Genomic DNA, 13,675 nt, shown 5'->3' with positions numbered 1-13,675 from the left:
GTTTTTTGTTATCACTGAAGGGAGCAGCTTGCCCTGTGCGGAGCCACACTGAGCTCCATCCCAGGACCCTGTGACAGTAACAAAGTGCTGGATTGTGTGGGAGAGGGCAGCTTAGGGTCTCTCCTTGCAGAAGTGACACGCTCCAAAAGAGATTAGAGAAGTATGCACTTGGAGAAAGAAAGAAAAAAAATGAGGGGAGTTCTTATACACGGCTGCCAAATCCTGCCAGCTAATGCAAATCCCTGTCACACTGTCTTGGTTTAAATCTTAAAGTCTTAGTCTAGCGGCGGCAGGAACCACAAATAAAGAGAGGCGAAGGCGCCCCTCCCGTTGGCCCCTCCGTGTTCGTGTCTGCTGGGCGTGCGGGAGGGCAGAGATGCTACGTGTAAAGACTGAACCGCTCTCAGCTCTCTGGTTGTCAGGGCTAACCTTAAGAGGATCTCCTTACCACACCTTGTAATTTTACAACATGGTTCTTTTTTTTCCCCTATGACTGACCTTCCATTTCATCCAAGACCAAGCCCTGTGTGTGTGTGCATGTGCATGCGTGTGTCCTTGGCCGTCTGCAGTGCACCACAGACTTCAGAGACCTCTCAGTCCAAAATCAGAGATTTACATGTAAAACAGTAGAGACTGTGTGAACTGGTGCTTTCAGAGCCATCTGCCTTCTTGCAGAAGAAAAATGTGTCACCTTTACTTGTCATGGGATTCTACTTACAGTAAGACAGATGGAATATAATGGTGTGAGGCATACTGTACTATAATACCATTTTAATGTAACACTGATATAGTAACTATGTAAATAAACCAGGCCTCTAGTGCTCTAGACTTCTATACTTCCAAAAATGATGTGATCAAACCTTGCTGGGTCTACTGTTCTTCTTCACCATTCTTCACTGTCTGTTGCCTTTATAAAGTGCAGGCAGTTAAACGAGTTTTGAGTGACTCTGACATTTGGACCACATCACATACGTCAATGTCAAGATTTTGCGACATGGCAGCAAATCAAAGCATTTATCCAGCAGCTATGTTCCTTCTCTTAAAAAAATAAAATAAAACCACTCCCTTTAAATTTCCAAAAGGTTGTTAAAGAGTAAAAAAATTATGATCTTATTTGACTATTACATTGACCGTAGCGAATGCCTATCTAATAAACAAAATAGGCCATACAAGTTAGCTATGTCACTTTGAGTGCAGGAAGAGACATTGAGTTGAGATCTCTAGCAGTGCCATATTCAACGTCTCAAGACATACCCACCACACAGTGTGTGTCTATGTGTGTCAAAGCATGGAGGAGCAGAGTCCAAAAACTGAACATTCGACATATGTTTAGAAGTCTGAACATGCCTACTCTCTAATTATGATCCACAAGTGGCTGTGGGTTAGTTATTATCAGTCCCAAGCCAGTATGAGTTTCAGAAAGAGGACCACACCTGCGCAGTGAAGACAGCGTAATGAGCCTTAGCTATGCAAACAGGCAGAGTCTTAGAATAGCAGGAGAGATACAGTCATGCCGAAAGGGCAGGCCTGAAATACAGAGGAGAGACAGCAGGGCAGGAGCCCTTTTTCTTTTTCTCACACGGGGATGGTCCTGTACATTGTGCAGTTATTTATATTAATGTATTAACAGTCAGCAAATGATGCGTAACAGAACATAACTGAGAGACCATCTGAACTGTACCCTGCCAAAGAAAGATATGATTTGAGAAAAATAGCAGAGGGAGCATCTTCACAACAAGCCTAATTAAATATTTGCGTAAGATTGATCAAATGTCATGTGTCTGTGCATAGGATATGGTAACGCACAGTCAATGAAAGCACTGCTTTATAACATTGAAACAATAGCAGTACAATAGTGCAGTGTTATTTATACACCACAACAATGATGTTAACCGTTTCTATTGGAGCCGCAGAAACAATCCATCTGCAGCTTCTTATCTGCAACCCACACCATCTCAATTAGTCTCACTGCAAAGACTCTGCCCAAGGTTTCTTGCAGTTGTGACGACCTTTGATACAATTTCCTACTTCCAAAAAAGCAATAGTACAACAATGGGAGAAAGAGATTGAGCCAAGAGAGAAAGAGTGAGCAAGATGGTGAGATAGAAAGATAGGCCAAGAGAGAAAGAGTGACCGTGTGAGATAGAGAGAGAGCAAGAGAGAAAGAGAGAAAGAGACAGAGAGAGAGAGAGGGTGAGTAATTGATGTTTCAGAGTATGAAAGTAGAAGACAAACATGGAGTTTTCAACACCAGAGCACCAACGAGGCTGTTTTCAGGTCACGCATTATAAATGGATGCTTGCCCACAGAAGATGAATGCTCAAAAAATGCAGTTATATTTCCACAGAGTTATTTCTATTATTCTACCGACAGCATGACCAAAAAAAATGTATAGTGTTCCTATACCTCCATATGTGACTGAATCATTCCAAAGACCTTGACAAATGGAAAATTACTTTCCATGAAAAAACTGCATGGATCATGAAAGCGGCTTGTGAAGGGTATCTGCACGTTGAAAGGACTGAACACATGGAAAGTACAGGTCATGGAGTGGAGTCAGCACGGAGGAGAGGGTGAGATTTTCACCACTGGGCTAAGAGATGCACTCCCTCTTCACGGCTGCAGGAGATGAAGTCTTTGTCTAACCGTTTCTACCCCCTTACCCACCCCCTGAAAAAGCCTTCAGAGAGGCGCCTATTGAAGCGAATCACTGAACTGTGATGGCGGGGGGCCACTGATCCACTGCGGTTTTCATTTTAGGGTCAGTTTGACGTGAAAAGCACTTTTACCTCTGAACATTCAGGTAGAGAAAGGACGCATGACGTTGAACCTTATTTCCACTGAGGAATGCAGGAATGTCTTCTGTGGGATGCAGACAAAAGCGAGCCTTGAGAATCCCTCAAGGAGAACAGAGAAGAGAGAGACTAAGAAATCTACAACCACGGACCCAAAATTCTGCATGGCAGAAGAGACAAACGACACTACGGCAAAACTGCAGAAAGCGCTTTTGAGCTTTAGAAATGTGTTTTCACTATAACTCTATCTTCCATGTGTCAATCATTTTCTTTGTCTGCTAACAGATAGATCAGGATGTCAGAAATCATAATACATATCTCAGTGGGGATCTCAACTCATGCAGTGCCACTGGTGTGTTGTCAGTCAAAATGGGGTTAATTTTCACTGAATAACTCAGCTGGACCACAGAACAGAGGGACTTCAAATATCCTTCAACTTGCAGAAACAGAACAGGCTATTCCTCTTTATTTCCCCACTCTCATTTTCATCTGTTTTTCTTTTCTCACTAAACAAACTCCTGCATGACTTTCTCCAGACACTGGAAGCTTTTGATTTCCCCTTCACTAGGAGAAACATTAAAGCTATCCATAAATTATACAGAATCTATCCACTTCTTCAGAAATGATGACTGCATTTGCTTATTACAAACAGGGAGGGCTCTTTGTTTCCACTGAATTTCTTGACAGGGAAGTGAAGTAGAACCAAGAACTGGCAAGATGGGAGCAGAGTAATGAATCCCAAATGAGTAGCTCTGCTCTCCCCTGGATTTTGCAACAAAGCTGTAAAGCTGATGTCAGAGGCTCCCTGGTATCCAAGGTTCAGGTTTGGAAAGGACTGTTTTAAGCCCTTCCAGGAAATAATTGATGTCAAATCATAGCAATGACTGGCCACTGAGAGTTGCAATTAAGAAGTCACAAAGTTTACATTTCTCAAAATGGCTGTGCTAAATCTGCTAACTGACACACCTTCAGATCAGCCCAGGAATGAAAATAAATCCATAATTACATTTAGTTTAGCTTTCTTTCTGTGACATAATGTCAAACAACCCATACGGTTTCAAAATGCCTCCTTTTGTGGTTTTTGTGTTGACATAGACGGTGAACATGGGGCGGGTCTCACGGACAGCTTGTCATTTTCACTACTTATGCTGTGCTACAATAGTCAAGCAATGTACTAATTAAATCAGCCATCTCATACAAATGAGCTAATAGATAGTTACCTATCTTATACAAATGAGCAATCAAAAACAAATAAAAACCAGAGGGATACCTTTTTGTTCAGTATTAGAAGATCATAGCTTTGGTAAATGTACATAGCAGAAAAACAGGTTAAATACTTCAGTTATAATTCAAGCATGTCCTTCAGGAGCAAAGTACCACAACATCTCCTTGATGTTTAGCAGGTAAATTGCCTAATGCCATGTAATCCATTTTCCTGCAGAGAAAAACTGTGAAAGTCTAAAGCGGAATAGGGACGTTTAAGGAGGTCCTACTGAGCTGCTTTTGGTGAAGATGGCAGTGTTTCATAGCATCTCAGAATAAGAAAAGCCAATACTATAAGCTTGGACACAGCCAGCTACATATAAAGTCTGGAAAATGTGACTTTCAACTACAAATGATCATTTTCTAAATATGATTGTTTGCTGCAAGATAACTGATACTCAGAAGTTCCAGTAATACATAGTTTCCTGCACATCGATATTTTTATGCTTTAGCCAGCTATGCCTATTGATTTGGACGCTGTATTTTTTCAACACAGTATTTATAAGCTTTTTCCCCTCCTAAATGATGTGGGTATGAATTTAGGGAATTGGCTGTAAGGCAAATTGTTTCATTTGTACCAATTTGAATGTCCATAGTAAGTTCTGGTTGAAGTGACAAACTACATATGTTTTTCTAGGTCACCTGGTCTCACGAGACACAAGGAGCCCATAAGGAGCCATCTTTCTGTATGTGCACAGTACATTACAGGCATGAACACTATCTGCCATCCTTTTGCTCAAGTCTGCAGAGATGGCCATAATTATTTCCCATAGAGACTAAGTAATATGAAATGCACATTTTCTTTCACATTGAGCAGCAAGATTCTCTACAAATGGATTTGAACTAAGAGGTCTTTGAAAGGGTGTTCGAAGAAATGACAAACTTAATCTAGTAGTGCACTCATGATGAATAAATCACAGCAGTCTCTAAAAACATGAACACACTACCATGTCGGATGATGAAAACAACCAGATATAAAGATAATCCAGGCCACACTAAATCACTGAAGCCTTGACATGTTGCATTGAAGTTTGACAGACCCTTCCCAACTCTGGAAGAGCCAGCTCAAATCCTGAGGTCATATTTCCTATGCCTGAGGGAAGACCCTCCCAAACTCTCCTTTCAGAGGCTTCTTTGGGGCTGTGGAGGTTTAACCAACGCCTGTCAATTAGAGACAAATATGATTCTTTGGGGATGAAAGGAAGGGTAACATGAGTGCTTGGCTAGACAATCTGGGCCTGGGGGGGCTAGAACAGCACAGGCCAGGCTTACTGAGGCAGTGCAGCAGTAAACCTCTCTTCCGAAGCCTCCAAAAAAGGCACAATGGTAACAAAACTAGCAGTGGCTAATTAGCTTTGCACCTGACTCTAAGCCCTTAGATTTTGGGTTTGAGCCTGGGGAGGGTGAATCTTCCTCATAACAAAGGAACCTGGGTGAAAAGACCCTGAGGCTGGTCTGGAAGCCAAAGAAGTGACCCCTGTGCACCCTCCATCAAATTTGTCTTTGGCTGCCCAACAGCTAAGCCTGAGATTGAGGGGTTTTAGTCCAAGGAAGCTAAATTGTACTCTTGGAAATGCAGCAAGCAGGGGGCAGAGGCAGCAGACCCTGAGGCACGCTGGGAGGCATAACAGCCAGTGCCTGCACCTCTCCACACGAGCCAGAAAAGAGACGGAGAGAGAGGGTGAGAGAGAGAGGTGGCGGGGCTGAGCTGTCGACGCGAGATCTCATTAGCGCGACCCTCTCGGGGAGGAAGCCACCTGCAGCAGGCTTGGAAAGTGTCCCCTGGAGGAAAGGAGACTCGGACAGGGGGTCAACCAGGGTCTGGTTTCCACATCACGAGAATGAAAGGGGCGAAAAAAAACCTGCAACAATAATTTACAGAGCGCGCCCGACACACTGCTGTTAGCGCTGTCTCCCATCTACTACCCACATGCCCACCCAGATACGCAAGCACCTACACCGCACCTAATAAGTAGAAACATAGCTGTGGTGAACAGGGCAGAGGCTCTTAAAACATTTATTTGAAAGGGAGAATAGAAGCATCTGGGGGTGTTGGAGTGCTAAAAGGTTTTCTCACACTCTCTCTGAAGCCATCTTTTCTAAAATGAGTATCTTCTAAGCCACTCTGATATTTTAAATATGTATTCACGTACTCATAAATACTTGCCCTGTGCTTCGTGACATACATTTCTGATCTGACTGTTGCAAGTTCATCAATTGGGAAATTCAAATAAATACACACAATTAAAAGTCCTTCGCCCTCTCCCAGTCTTGTCTTTGGTGTTTCCACATTTCGACCTGTCAACAGCTCTTTAATTCAGTGGATAGGACAGCATGTCTGCGAACAGTGGGGACACAAGCTTCATTTATCAGTAGCTGGTCTGCTGACACAGACATGGAATGGTTCATTCACAAATAGCCGCATACTGTATGTTGACTGGTGTTCTATCTGTCTGCAGACATAAATGCTTGAAATAACATACACGTTAAATAGAAAACCTCTCCAGTAGAAAGACTGGCGTTGACTCAAGTCAAGTCTAAAAGGAGCTTCTTTATTGACACGAGTCACAGAGAACTCTAACTGCCATAAACTGAGTAGTTGATTCATAGGGTTTTTAGCTGTATGGATCTTGCTATTTCAAGCAGCGAGGGCGAAGTAGCTTTTTCCCCAGGAAGAGGGCCTGCCACTCCTTGTGTGCTGGCCTGAGGTCCAACGTTTAATCCAGGCCGCATGGTGAACTTTGGAACTGTCCGCTAAGCTTCTCCACTCTTAAATACCGGATTCAGCACCTCTCTTCAAAAGGCCGCTAAGCTCTCGCCATCTTATCTGGTCCTCTTTGAAGTCCCCAGTGCCGATGACCGGTTCTTGCCCTTGCATGACAACAGTTGGGTTGTCTTGCTGTCCCTAACACACAAGACAATGATTTGTTTACTACAAGCATCAGCGGGAAAGGAAACTGGAGGTTAAACAGCACATATGAAAATATCCTCCCTTGGGATGATTTCAGAATCGACTGCCTTAAAAATGCTATGATAAACACTGCCTATTTCTGGGGGATTTCCTTTTAAATGACACCACATGAGGTGATTTGCATTTTTTTCCCTTCAAATCTGCAGGATGGATCTTGTCTAAATGTCACAACAACTACCTCAAACCATGGCAAACCTGTCTGCCGTTTTCACATACTTAATTAACGGGGCTACAGCACAGCGAGAGAGATGGGGGAGGGGGGGGGGGGGTTGCGAGTGTGGACTGCCCCGTGTGACACTACAAAAGGGGCGCTCTTGCGTCATTTGGCATTTATGCACTTCATCAAGCATCCCGCCCCTGTCTCTCTGTGTGTAATCCTGCCTCACCCCCCTACCCACCACCCAGCACTTCATCCTTCAAAGCGCAGGCCTGCTGCTGTAATGGTATAAAATGAGCGGTGGGACATTAGAGAGCCATTCCACTGGCAGGAGATCAGAATGAAGGGGAGTGAGATTTGGTTGTGAGTGTGGGGGGGGGGGGTAGGGGGGCAGAGAGATCATCCACACCCTAACTCGCCCTCCCGTCACATTCCGACACCTGTTTCAATGGGGGCTTGCTCTTTTCATTTGCACAATAAACACCGGATTCCTCTGCAATTACCCGAACTTTGTGTCCCGGCTATTTATATGCTCACAGCTGTTTTCTAGCCTCAGATACTGTTTATGGCGGAACATGATTTTATTTACCCCCTCTGTGACGTCAACATTGGCCATTCGTCCAGGTATGGAGCGCGGCAGGATTTGCACTGTCTTTTGGAGCATTAAGTGATTGTGTCTCATGCATATCATGACCTGCAGGTATTCCTGACCACCAGAGTTATTTTAAGCCCACTGTATATTATATCCAAGGCTGATGCAAGTGCAGACACTTTGCGTCAACCATCTGACTCGTGCTATAAAAAAAATAAAAAAAACATGTTTCAGTAAAAATGTAAGCAAGACATGGGGCGGTAATCACAAATATCAGAGGAGAGAAAGTACCATTGAAGAATGAATCCAGGCAAACACTCGAGGCTGAAACAACAATGACTACAACAAGGGCAAAAATGTTGCAAAGCACAAAATGACGGAGGGAAAATCAAAAATTTGACCTAGGAGGCAATGTACAGATCAGGGGGGATACTTAGTAATGAATGTGAGATTTTTTTTTTTTTTTTAAAGTGTTCAGGCATTGACGTCACCAAAAAGGGAGCCGTCACCTTTTACTGACTGCACTGTGTCTGTCTGCAGTGCTCTCTGAGCTCAGTCTCACACTAGGAAAGCTTGACAACCTTGTGGTCTCCTTTTGTGTCTGAATTTATTTTTATGCGTCTGGTCCTTCATGTGATAATTTATGACTCTTGTGGCTCCACAGTACGACTTTCTTTTCTCTTTTCTTTCAAGAATTCTCACGAACTCCCGGCTCAGTTAACGCAGACAGTGTGACGGTCCCTCTCAAAGTGACTACAGTACAGTAGGGTCTTCCACTGGCACCAGCCCAAGAATGCTCAGAATGGGGGCTTAATACCCCCTGGGCTGACAGCTGCATGGATTAGCTACCCTTGCCCGCTGTCATTGACGCCCCTGTATTGTGCCTTTCCCTGTAAAAGCCGCACCAGAATTAGGAGGGAGAGTCACTGGGAGGGGGGCCATGGGTTAATATTCTAAAGTCATGTCAGGTGCTTTTTTTTACGTTTGAAGTCCTGGTGGCATGCACAAGTGTGTTTGTGGCTTCCACCCTACAATATTTATAAGGTATTAATGCTATGTAATCTGACCGACAAGACCCTGCACTGTCAGTAGCAGGACAGCAATAATATTAGGGGAACTCAGTCCTTCCCTGGGTAAAGAGGAAGGGATTGCAGCCATGGTCCTTGTGTATTTTTGGTGCCACTGGGCTATTACTATCACAACATGTATTAGTTGATCTTTTCCTACCAAAACTGATTGACTGATTGACCTGGTATGGCAAGGACACTTCCAAAGGTGGCATGCTGCCATAGTCACCGGTATCACTAAATTATCACTTTCATACCCTCTCCCCCTCCTCATGACCCCTGGGAGCCCAGACTGGCCCCTGTTTGACCCCCCCCAACACTACCCTGTATCTCTCTGCAGCCGTCATGACGACCGTCTCAAGAGGACTGTTGTATTTACCAAGAGGTGGAGCCTGGCAGCCGCCTGACTGCACAAGATCCTCGATGACAAATGTGAGACACAGAGTGTTGGGGAGTGTTGACGACTGGGAGTCAGAACAGTGACTAAATGGATATCGTGAATCCGACAGCCATTTCACAGTCTACTCCTAATAAAAAGAGACAAAACGCAAACTTCTATCTAGAGTATGCCACATCTCATGAGCAGAAAAACTGGTTTGAAAACAACAGGATTAATGTCTAAAATGTGAAGAATACAGTCGTGGTAGTGGGTGGTGTTAAGTGCTTTATAGGGGTTAAATACAGGGAACAGTATATGTAGGAAAAAAAGAGCACTGTAGAGCAGAATTCGTTTTAAATACTTGGAGATTTTGCATAATTATCTTTCGTCTGGAAAACGAAACAGCTCAGTTTTGTGGTCTAGGGACACTCCCTGACTTGAACAAGATAAGAGAGATTGTGAGACTAATTACAGAGCAAGAGGAGAAGGATTTATGTGCGTTATTACTGCAAATAATGTATCTGTTTTTCAACACAGTCATTTCATCAATACCAGTGCCAAGATTAATGACCCTAATCAGGTTGTTGGAAAAAGTGAGTCAGTGGCACCTCACCTAATAAGAGGTTTTAAATGTTTCTTTTTCCAAACACATCTTTGATTTTAAACAATTACATTTAAACCTTGACCAGGGGTCTTTTGTCTAATGGCAGGCTACACCTCACACACATTAATGAATGCTTCATAGCATGTCTACTAAAACCTCAACTCCTTGAGAGAAATTATTCTCAATACTCATCATTGCAAAACAGCTTGAAGACTACAATCAATTCCATTCTAGTACTCTGTGTAATCAAAGCCCTTATACAAAGGAATTGCTTTCTGTGTGTGTGTGTGTGTGTGTGTGTGTAAGAGAGAGAGGCTTGAACAAAGAAAGTCTATATCTCTTTGAAGACGCCAAAGTTTTGGATCAATATTTCACAGTAAGGGTGAAGAGGGTGGGCAGAGAAGAAAACCTGAGGGATTTCTTGAAGGTACACACCTTCTCTTTGTGCATGTTTTACAGCAATTTGTTAACCTTGAGCAATCACAATAAAACTACCTTTGCTTCTCAAGGCCTGACTTCTAAAGAAACGTTGACAGTGATAACTCGGCAGTGCTTTAAAAAAAAAAAACAGTGTTTCTTATCAGTTCTTCAAAACTGTTAAATATTTTATCATTTTTGACACATGGGGGAGTCTATACTTTGAATGGATTGGGTCTGGTTATGAAGCGATATTTTTGTTCATAATAGGAGATAGAGATGCTCAAAGCTACTCAAATCTCTCATTTATTTTTCTGATGTTGCTAAGAAAGTCAAAATGATAGGTGTCCTTATGAAGCCATCCTTTAATATTTAACCCACTTGAAGGACACAGACATCATAACAGCTGTACAATCATAACTGCTAAGAGCCTTTTCATGTTTTCTCTGGTATATTTGAAAATGTACCACTTACAAAGTGCAAGACTTTACGCTCTACCACACATCAGAAAGTCAAGTCAAGTCAAAAACGTGTGATGTCACCATTAGTATCAATGAAAATAGTATATTTGGCCTCAATGTTGTATGGATTCTGTAGATATTGTGTGTATTCTGTGCATGAAAGGATATGTTAACTATGATAGATAAAATGCTTATAAAACATTATAGTGGGGCTACCAATGTGCTGGGATGGAAAAGTACATATGTGAGTAGCGCATACATCCTATACCAGAATTGTGTGTATATATGTATCAGCATGTACGATTTGCTTTCACAGTTGAGGAAGGATATTCAGATTCGTCTATTGTCTTGGCTTGGCCTTGTGTATGTGTATGTGTATGTGTATTTGGAACTTCTTTTGCATTGTATAGCTGATAGACCCCCCTGTATATATATAATGATAATAATAATATACATACATGTGTGTGTATATATGCATTGGATGGATGGGTATGGATGGATGGATGGATGGATGGGTGGATGGATATGTGTATTTATGGTCATAGATAATGTATGTATATATGTATGTATGTATGTACACAGGGCCCAAAAATAAAGCTCGTTATTAAAAAAACAAATAGGGTTGTACAGGTGAATACATCTGATCATTCCAATCTGAGTCTTGACCAGGGGGGATACTTTAGGGACAATTTCATCCCGGAGCACTGAAATTATAAAGGAAAGCAGACGCGACAGTGATCTCTGAAAATATGAGGATGGCAGATCACAGGTCACAGGACGATTTGCTTCTAAGTTAAGATACATAATGTATAACCACTCCAGCCAGGAAACCGACGCATGCATGAATAATACAGGCGCCCACTAAAAGGAGAACACATAATGTGCATTTCAAATGTTATCGCTCTGTTCTCAAAAAGTTACAGTGTGATGTTAACTTAACTGAAAATTCAAGGAAAATACGTCTTTTAGAAACGCAAGTGTGCGTGCGAAGTAAAGAACAAATGATGGTCTTCACAACATGACAGCCTTAATGAGAACGTTCATCTGCATAATTCAAACAACAAAGTTAAGAAACTAATGGCCACAGTAGAGATAGTGATGAGGAGTGCCCACGCTGATGGTTGAGGGTCTATGTGTCACAGGTAACACCGAACTCCATCATGAGGGTGAAACTGAAAAGCTTTCTACTAGCCTTTAAAAACCAGTCCGGAAAAAACGGCAGTGTCACGAGCACATCCCAGGTTAAAAGTTAATTTAAACATATTTGCATTATGTTTTAACATAACACTCTATTGTGAGACTTGTAAGGCATCGTATGACAAAAAACTCTAAAGTAAGCAGTACAGCGTGACTTACTTGAAAAGCAGGTATGATAACTCCAGAAAACTGCAGCGGTTGAAGATGTTACATATCGTGGCGCTGTACACGGATGTCCATTGGCTATTACTTGGGCGAAATCTCTTCTATTGTAACGTCTGAAAATACTTAGGTTAATGCTGTGTGGAAACCTGGTGAAGTGCAGGATCCCGTGTTTTTCTTAATAGTTTGCGAAAGTTCCCAGAGAATTGCATTCAATTTCATCAAACAGCAGCGAGAGCATGTCCGGGGTAACCAAGTGTCTGTCAAATTTTCATTCTGAAGTTCGTTCACGTAGACATATCCCAGGAATATTCCTTAGCAAACTGACTTTTCTCGTCTCAGTCTTCCGTCAAGTGCTGGCAGGTGTTGAGGGTTTAGCTCTCTCTCTGCCGCTGAGCCGCTCTTTCCCATTTCTGTTACCTCTGTGAGAGCCAGCCAACCGTGTCACAGTTAACCAGATCTTTGCCAGAGCCGAACATCACAATGGATTGCGAAAAGGGCCAACCACTGAGAAATACAGTGAGGTCTGGTTTTAGTCTCACTTGTTTAAAGTTAAGTTGTGTATTTATTTCCTGTATATTTTCAAATTAATTTAGGCTGTATCATTACTAGAGCTGTTTTGTACAGTCGCATTTGCCTGGTATATTTTTGTGCCCTTCTCACAAAACAGCCAGGAATGTAAAGCATACCCTACATTTATTTAAACCCTCACTGACTGTAGAAGGGTTATAATAAACCATATTATACCAAGCAATAGTGGCATACCTTCCATATCTTTGCGTTCATGTTCCCATGTATGTTATGTGCGCTGAAATCTTCTTTGTTGGTTTTCACATGTCTAGTTTAACATCAATGAAAAAAACAATGTTGAATGCAAGTTTATATAGAGACATCTCGTTGCCCATAAAGATGACCTCGTGTGGGGTTCACGTGGGGTTGACATGCCGTGTTGGGGGTCTGAGTCTGTAAAAGCAGTTGAGGCGGCCCAGGACAGGACTATTGGGGAGTAGGGGGTGTTTGGGTCAATACCTCTCTATTATGTTACGACAGTGTGACTGAGATGGCTGAACAGTCTCACAGCCCTGCAGAAGTACAGAGGGAGGGCCACAGAGTTATAAAGTTCAGTATGCTCCGCTGGTTTCATTCAGGTGTGAGGCCGCTTGGAGGCAGGCCAGGAAGCAGATTAAAATGGTTGCAGTCACAGCGCTCAGTCTGTGATGTGTCAATATACACAGGCAGTGTGTGTGACTACCACGGCTGTGACATGTTTGACACCATCGATTTACAGCTTTATATTGTACAGGATTTTTCAGAGGAGAAAAGAGAGATCAAAATATCTTCTCACTATGTGAAAAAAATATGTTTGGATCTTATTTAAATAGGATAAACCTGTTTCTGTCATATTATTGTAATCGTACATGCTTTTTGGAATTTAGATTGTATGACAGTTATATAGTGTGTGGAAGGAGTGACAGATAGAGAGCAAGAGTTCTGGAAAGAGAGAAATAACGACAGAGAGGAAGTAAGGCTGGGAGAGAGTGAGGTAGATGGAGAAGAAAGATAACTAGAGTGAGAAAGAGTTAGGCAGGGGAGCTAAAGAAAGAAAGAAA

General features: G+C 42.5%; 1 protein-coding gene across 2 annotated transcripts in view; it reads right to left on the bottom strand.

Moving 5' to 3' along the window:
* Positions 1–12,541, bottom strand: part of sema3gb (sema domain, immunoglobulin domain (Ig), short basic domain, secreted, (semaphorin) 3Gb) — a 31,074-nt gene extending 18,533 nt beyond the window's left edge. For both annotated transcript variants that reach the window (XM_012826012.2, XM_031566202.1), the window contains exon 1: positions 12,063–12,541. The gene's annotated coding sequence lies outside the window, so the exon portion shown is untranslated. The remainder of the gene's footprint in view (positions 1–12,062) is intronic.
* Positions 12,542–13,675: the final 1,134 nt, after the last annotated feature.

The sequence above is a fragment of the Clupea harengus genome, chromosome 4 (assembly GCF_900700415.2).
Source record: "Clupea harengus chromosome 4, Ch_v2.0.2, whole genome shotgun sequence".
NCBI classification, from domain to species: domain Eukaryota; kingdom Metazoa; phylum Chordata; class Actinopteri; order Clupeiformes; family Clupeidae; genus Clupea; species Clupea harengus.
The sequence above is the reverse complement of the archived record's forward strand: the minus strand, read 5'-3'. Positions and strand labels throughout refer to the sequence as shown.